Source organism: Podarcis raffonei, chromosome 12 (genome assembly GCF_027172205.1).
Source record: "Podarcis raffonei isolate rPodRaf1 chromosome 12, rPodRaf1.pri, whole genome shotgun sequence".
Taxonomy (NCBI): Eukaryota; Metazoa; Chordata; class Lepidosauria; order Squamata; family Lacertidae; genus Podarcis; species Podarcis raffonei.
In genome coordinates this window covers 33,765,054-33,772,328 of record NC_070613.1, presented here as the reverse complement: position 1 = coordinate 33,772,328, position 7,275 = coordinate 33,765,054, and the positions used below count along the sequence as shown (strand labels likewise).

Here is a 7,275-nt window from a genome sequence, read left to right as displayed (position 1 = left end):
ATAGTGGTCCCAGTTTCAATCACTGACACCTCCAGGTAGGACTGGGAATGCCCCCTGTCGGAATCCTGGAGAGCTGCCTCCATGCATTGTAGGCAATATTGAGCTAGACCAGGGGTCAGAAACCTTTTCCAGCCGTGGGCCGGTCCACCGTCCTTCAGACCATGTGGTGGGCTGGTCTATATATTTTTTGGCGGGGTGGTGGTGGTGGTGAACAAATTCCTATTGTTAAGTTGTGGGTGAACATATCAGATGACACAGCGATTCTTCAAACAGCTCTTGTTTATTCACAGGCCAGAACAGAACTGAACTGAAGGTTTCAGTCAGCCTGCTTATACAGAGCTCCAGTGCAACGTAACTGTAACAATTTTCTAAAACTATCCAATCACTGAACGTTACTTTCGATCCCTTATTTGCATAACTATCTACAGTATCCTCCTGCTGGCCCAGGGTGAGAACTTCAGTACATAACACCTATGCCCCACAAATAACCCAGAGATGCATTTTAAATAAAAGCACACATTCTACTCATGTAAAGACACACTGATTCCCAGACTGTCCATGAGCCAGATTGAGAAGGCGATTGGGCCGCATCCGGTCCACGGACCTTAGGTTGCCTACCCCTGAGCTAGATGGACCACTGGTCTGATTCTGCATAAGTCAGTTTATGATATGAGAATGAAGGTGAGAAGAAGGCCTCGGAGCATAAACTGAGATGTGTAAGTTCCTAGTACAGTGGTACCTCCGGTTACAAACTTAATTCATTCCGGAGGTCCATTCCTAAGCTGAAACCATTCTTAACATGAGGTGCGCTTTCGCTAATGAGGCCTCCCTCTGCTACTGTGCTGCCAGCGCGTGACTTCGGCTCGCAATACCCAACTCTCTGGGTAGCTGCGAGCAAGCCTTCATCTCTCGGTCTCTGAACTGTCTCCATCTGTATGCAATGTGTGGGTAATAACACTGATTTGCTATCTTTCTTTATGTATGTATCTAACTGTCAGTCCTTGCCTTTCTACAACATACCATAAGATATTGCCTGGCATATGCCAGGTGAGACGAGTGATGCATACATTTGAACCACCAACTAAGGTCCTTCCGTAAACTGGAATCCGAGTACCATGAAGCCACTCTGAAATCCATAGGGGTCACAAAGAGTTTCATTGGATAGTCATAAGCAAGGCATAGGGGAGACAAAGTAAGTGAAACAAAGCTGACAAGCAAACTCACTTAAATGCCTGGCTGTGATAGGACAAAAACCAGAACCCTTTCCTACTTCTGAACTGGTATTTCTGTTTCTTACATGGAGGGACATCAAGTGTGTGTGTGTGTGTGTGTGTGTGTGTGTGTGTGAGAGAGAGAGAGAGAGAGAGAGAGAGAGAGAATATAAACAGATGGATAACCGCTTTAACAATCAAAATGCATGCTTTCTGAGTACGCAAGTGCATACTATAATGTTATTCCCCACACCTGTTAGTTCAAAATACTTCAGGCATTTTAGCAATGGTGAAGAAAACAAACCTTAGAACAACCTGCTAGATATATATTTAATATACACCTCTCTCCCTCTCTCATTGGCTGCTGGAGAATATTTTACCTTCTCTGGGGGTTTTACCCTAAGATGCTTCTCTCTCCTTCCTAGTTTTTCAGACAGAGCATCTACTTTTATGTTAGAAGGCTGGTGGTGTAAAGTTTGGAAATTGGTTCTGAAAGAGAAAGTAACCTAGAAAAAGGCTTAGCAAGGGTGCAATAAAAAAGGATGAATTTGAGAAAACTTGGTGGCCTTTTCTAACCCTTTTAATCCAGCCTGGATATACTACGTAAATGTCCACCAAACAACCATGTTACTTTTTGGTCAGACTGTATTCCCAGATACAGTGGAACCTCAGTTTTCAAGCATCTCAGAAGCTGAACGTTTTAGAACCTGAACACTGAAAACCCAAAAGTAATTGCTTCCATTTTCCAATGCACCTTGGAAGTCAAACAGCTTCTGTGGCATGTTTTTCCATTTTCACCATTGAAATTGCTGACAGCCCTTTGTGCCTCGGTTGTCGAACATTTCAGAAGTCGAATGGTCTTCTGGAATGGATTACATTCAGCAACCAAGGTTCCACTGTATTAAGTTTTTATTATCCTCATGCACCCCGTCCTATCATTGTATTATTTTGTACAGTGGGTTTTTCTTTCCATTTTGCTCCTGCTCTGAAATGTAATCCCTGTGTTCATGGGTATTTGTAATTTCTGTTGTCTTTTTCTTTGTTTATTTCTTTTGATTATTGTGATGTTAATGTTGAAAATTATCTATAAAAACAATGAGAATTAATCTAGGCTGCAATCCTATATCAATTAATCTGGGACTTACTTTGGGGTAGACATATATAGGATTGGACTATTAATTGCATGAATAGTTTTATAGTAGGTATTGTACTCTCTCTCTCCATCTTTTTTTGTCCTCATGTGTACAACTTTATGCAATGAAAACTTGCAGATGAATTTCCTTCCTTCCTTCTACAATACCTCTGATGACTGATTAAAAACCTTGTTGGTTGGACTCCAAGATTATGAATGAATTCCCTCCTCCATTTTACTCTCTCACCTAGGTTTTCTGAGGAAAGGACAATGCCACATTATCTGGCTGCCACGTCACAGGTTCGGCACATAGTAAAATCTTTTGTCTGTAGCCTTTGCATGGCGAAGTTATCATCTTCTGCAGGGTGTTTGAGCACATATTTCACAAGCCACGAGCTAAGATGTGTCTTAATTAATTGAATCTGGCTTGCCCTCAGTCCTCCATCAAGCTTTCCAGACCTGCAAAGCTTTGAACCTTGAACATGAAAGGAAGAGGTATTTATTGGAATCTGTAGCGGGCAATGCTTTGCTGCTCATCTGAAAGTATTGCTTGTATTTCACTTCATAAAATAATGGACGTTGGAGCTGTCTTTTGTGAACTAGGCCGGCAGTCTTGTCTAATTTTAGTGGTAAAGGCAATAAAAGTTAAGTATTCCAGCAGTGAAGCTAGCTCCATGGTTGCCTTCAAAAGCTTTGCTTCTGTCTTGGCCTGTACATTAGGATATAATAATATCAAAGGCCTAGCATGGAATGAGACCTAATTCTTACAGCATTCCCATGTCACAGAAGTCAGCTCTTTATTAAGAATTTAGGATGCCACAACTTCTTTAGTGTGATAGGAACAATGTGTAGAAGGAACAATTTCTCAAGGAGTTATTGGGTATTTCTTTTTGTTCTTTTTAAAAGTTTCATTCTCATTCATTTCCCCCTTTTTCCCACTTGTGGTTTCCTTTCCACACAGTCTTTTAAGTCTTTGGGGTACCTTTATCAGGAATATAAACTCAACTTCTTTTTGAAGCATGAAAGCTTCCCAGGAAAGTTTTTTGTTTAAACAAAATGATTTTTTTTTAAAAAAACTCTACAGAAGTGGCTGTTTCCAGACCACTTCTTGTCACTTGGGACAGGCACGTGATGGACTCGTTTGAGATTCATATTGCATTTGATTTTATTTGGTCTGGTATATATTTTTTGGCTTGTTTCAATCCCTGCTCTCTGCTTGTGTGAGATCTTGGAAACAAAAGAAGATCTGATCTTGGCACAGCATAAGATGGCTGGAAGTCCCTTTGCAAAAATGTTGAAAGCAGCATATATCATCTTAGCTTCACACGCCTGACTCAGTAGCACTAACAGAGAGTCCCTGTCAATTGGAAATTATTTCCAGTTGCTGCCATTTCTAATTTTATAATAATTTTTGTGTGCATCAGGGGCAACGTTCCCCGGATTTCTGATAGCTGATTCTCAATTCAAATTGGAGAAACACTTTATTCTTACTCCTGGGCTATTTTTTAGAGTGTGCAAAACAAGTCACGAGGGAAGCTGCCTTAAATGGAGCCAGACCATTGGTCCATCTAGCTCAGTATCGCCTTCACTGATTGGTCACAGCTCTCCAGTATTTCAAGCAGAAGACATCACAAGCCCTGGCTGGAGATGCTGATGGTTGAACCAGGGACCTTCTGCATTCAGAGTAGAGGCTGTTTCACTGAGCTTCATTTTGTTAGGATTGCCATATGTCCAGAATTTCCCAGACATACCCAGAATACTACAGTCAGAAATTGGCAAAGTGTCCGGGAAATGTCCGGATACATGGTATCCCAATTTCGTGTTCTCATTTTGTATATATTTTTTTATTGTGAGTCACCCTGCGATATTCAGATAAAGGGTGGTATGCCAATTTAATAAACAACGCTAGAAAAATGCAACCTGTGCCATTGATAAAGATAGTTGATAAAGACTGCTATACAGTGGTACCTTGGGTTACATACGCTTCAGGTTACAGACTCCGCTAACCCAGAAATAGTACCTCGGGTTAAGAACTTTGATTCAGGATGAGAACAGAAATCGGACCCGGTGGCACGGCAGCAGCAGAAGGCCCCATTAGCTAAAGTGGTGCTTCAGGTTAAGAACAGTTTCAGGTTAAGTACGGACCTCCGGAACGAATTAAGTACTTAACCCGAGGTACCACTGTATAATGAAATGATTTTAGAATGTTGTATTATTTTACTGTTGTTAGCCGCTCTGAGCCTAGCTTCAGCTGGGGAGGGTGGGATATAAATAAAATATTATTATTATTATTATTATTATTATTATTATTATTATTATTATTATGGCAAAACAGGGATAGAACGCTGGCACCCTGCCTTCTTTATAACTTCATCTGCTGGTTCATCAGCACCTCAAAGCTACCGGGAACAATGCTGAACTTACCTTTTTCTTGAATTTTCTTGAACTTATGTAAAAAACAAGAAAAAAACTAAAAACTGAGTTAAGAATGTATAAGAATCTAGTAAAATCTGATATTGCAAGTTCACTTTATTTTAGGTAGTTTGGAAGTTTTCATGGCACTTTGCAAGTAATTGTCTCTTTCTCACATATTTGATAAAGGATGCAAAATTACTCTTGAACAACTGTGTGAATATTTGTAGCCATCGTGCTGAACAAATTTAATAAACAACAGCAGCAAGGGCAGCAATGTCTCAGCAGAATTCTCTGATTACACCCACATCAAGAGATTAGGAAAAAATCTTAAGATTCTGGCTGGAAGGCAGTAGTGTGATGGAGATGAGGGTCTCCACAAAATTTTCAAGGAGAGGCCAGGCCCCCTCAATATTCTGTAGCCTGCTGCAGGCTCTGGAGGACCTTTCCGCACCTATGGCGGGCCCCATGGGGCCTACCCACAGCTGTGATGGACCCTGCCAAGCCTCCTCCCACTGCGTGACTATCCTGGAAGGAGATAAGACCAGAGCAGAGAGCCTTGTGTGTGGTTACTTTGGCCTCACAAGAGCCTTCAGTTAGTTACTTGAGTACACTTCTCAAGCCTGACTTCCTGCTAATGTGGAGATGTCAGTATTTCCAGGATATGAGAGTTAGAAGATAATGAGCTGTATCAAACTAAGTCAGAGTAGACCCATTGAAATCAACAGACTTAAGTTAGTCATTCCTAATCCTTTCAATGGACCTCCTCGGAGTATGACTTAGTTGCAGATCCTCCAAGTGTCCCTATTTTCCAGGGATGTCCCTGATTTAGAGAAGCTGTCCCGGTTTCTGATTTGATCTTGGAATGTCCCGCTTTTCCTTAGGATGTCCCTATTTTCATTGGAGAAATGTTGGAGGATATGGAGTTATCCAACCCCCGAGCTGCCTGAAGGCAATCCTGTTAAATGTTTAATGTTTTATTATGTTTTTATATACGTTGGAAGCTGCCCAGAGTGTTTGGGCAACCCCCCAAAAATGTGTGAGGTATAAATACTAATATTATCATTATCGAATTGGACATCCCTATTTTCATTGGGGAAATGTTGGAAGGTATGTAGTTGCTTTCTACCACTTAGTTTCCATTTGATTAGGAAGCTGACACAGTGGACATGGCTTCTTATGTGCTGAACAATGGTGTAACATCATGTGTTGACTCTTGCTATGCAATAACAAGACATCAGCTTACCATTACGTGCAAGCGAGGAGCGCTCTTTGGTGTTTGTGGTGCAGAGTTCCAAGATCAGAGTGATAGTTTGGAAACCTGGGTCAAAATGCTGTAAAACAAGTTACCATTTCAAAACTAACCACTGGCACCTACTTATTTAAAGGTTGTAAAAAAATTTTTTTGTGGGAGGGGGTTGGCTTAGAATGCTTATTACCAGCAAAGAGTTTGAAGCTGAATACACTGTGCTGAGGTCACAGTTACTTTGATGGCTCAGCGACATGGCAGTTTTCTCCCTGAGCCGAGATTTCCTTGGTAGCTATTTTAAATGTTGCTCCTTTGGCTTTTCTGCCAGGAGAGAGAAAAGGCACCTGCAAACTCATCCACATCAATCAGCCCACAACACTCAAATATGTCAGGGTTACTGCACAAGGCAAGCTGGAGAAAATTGGCAGTCTGGATATGAAAGCTGTGGACTGGACACAGGGTGTGTGTGTGTGTGTGTGTGTGTGTGTGTGTGTGTGTAGCTTCAACAGATGATTGACTATGAGCAAAGGTGATGAAGCCAGCACTTTCCTAAGGCAAAACTCCCAGAATCCTCTGGAGCCTCTAACCAACCCTCGTTTTTAAACCTGAAGAGACTGCACTGTAACTGTGCATCCAGATGTTCGCCTTCCCCACAAAAGCCAGTAGCAAAACAGGAAGACTTGTTATCACTGAGGTTTGGAGCTACCGGTTCAGCTTTGACTTACTAGGGATGGGGGAGAAATTTGCTTCAGTTTGCTTCAGTTGGCAAGGGAGATACCTTGGTCATGAAGGAGGTTTTCCCAGGGTGAGGTCCATCCGCTGCATTCCGAAGTGTGCTGACCCCTGAGATTTCTCCAAATGTGGGAAACCTGGCTGCATAATTTGTGGCACAAAACTTACCTAATTCACACTTTCTGAAACAAGATGCAAAGCAAAACACAGCCATCCATTAATTCCCTCCCCCCGCTTCTCTGAATTCGGCAAGGCATTTCTCCAGCCAAGTAATGTGCACCAAAATGCATAAATTAGTGTAAACTATGTATATAGTTGCATATATTAGTGAAAATGACTGTGTTTATTGAACAAATCCCCCGCAAAATCCTATGTGAAGGGTGAGTAGAAGCAGTGCTTTTTTCCCTGGGAGGACGCAGGGATACACATACCCCTAAACATTTTGTGAATCTAAGTTTGGCCTCATTGAGGGGCAGTATTTCAATATGAGTAGGAAAAGTACCCCCTAAACATTTCTTTAGAAAAAAAAGTACTGGGTA

At 41.6% G+C, this 7,275-nt stretch overlaps 1 pseudogene; it reads left to right on the top strand.

Annotated features, from left to right (window-relative positions):
- The first annotated feature begins 6,757 nt into the window (after positions 1–6,757).
- Positions 6,758–6,895, top strand: LOC128398599 (uncharacterized; annotated as a pseudogene).
- The last annotated feature ends 380 nt before the right edge of the window (positions 6,896–7,275 follow it).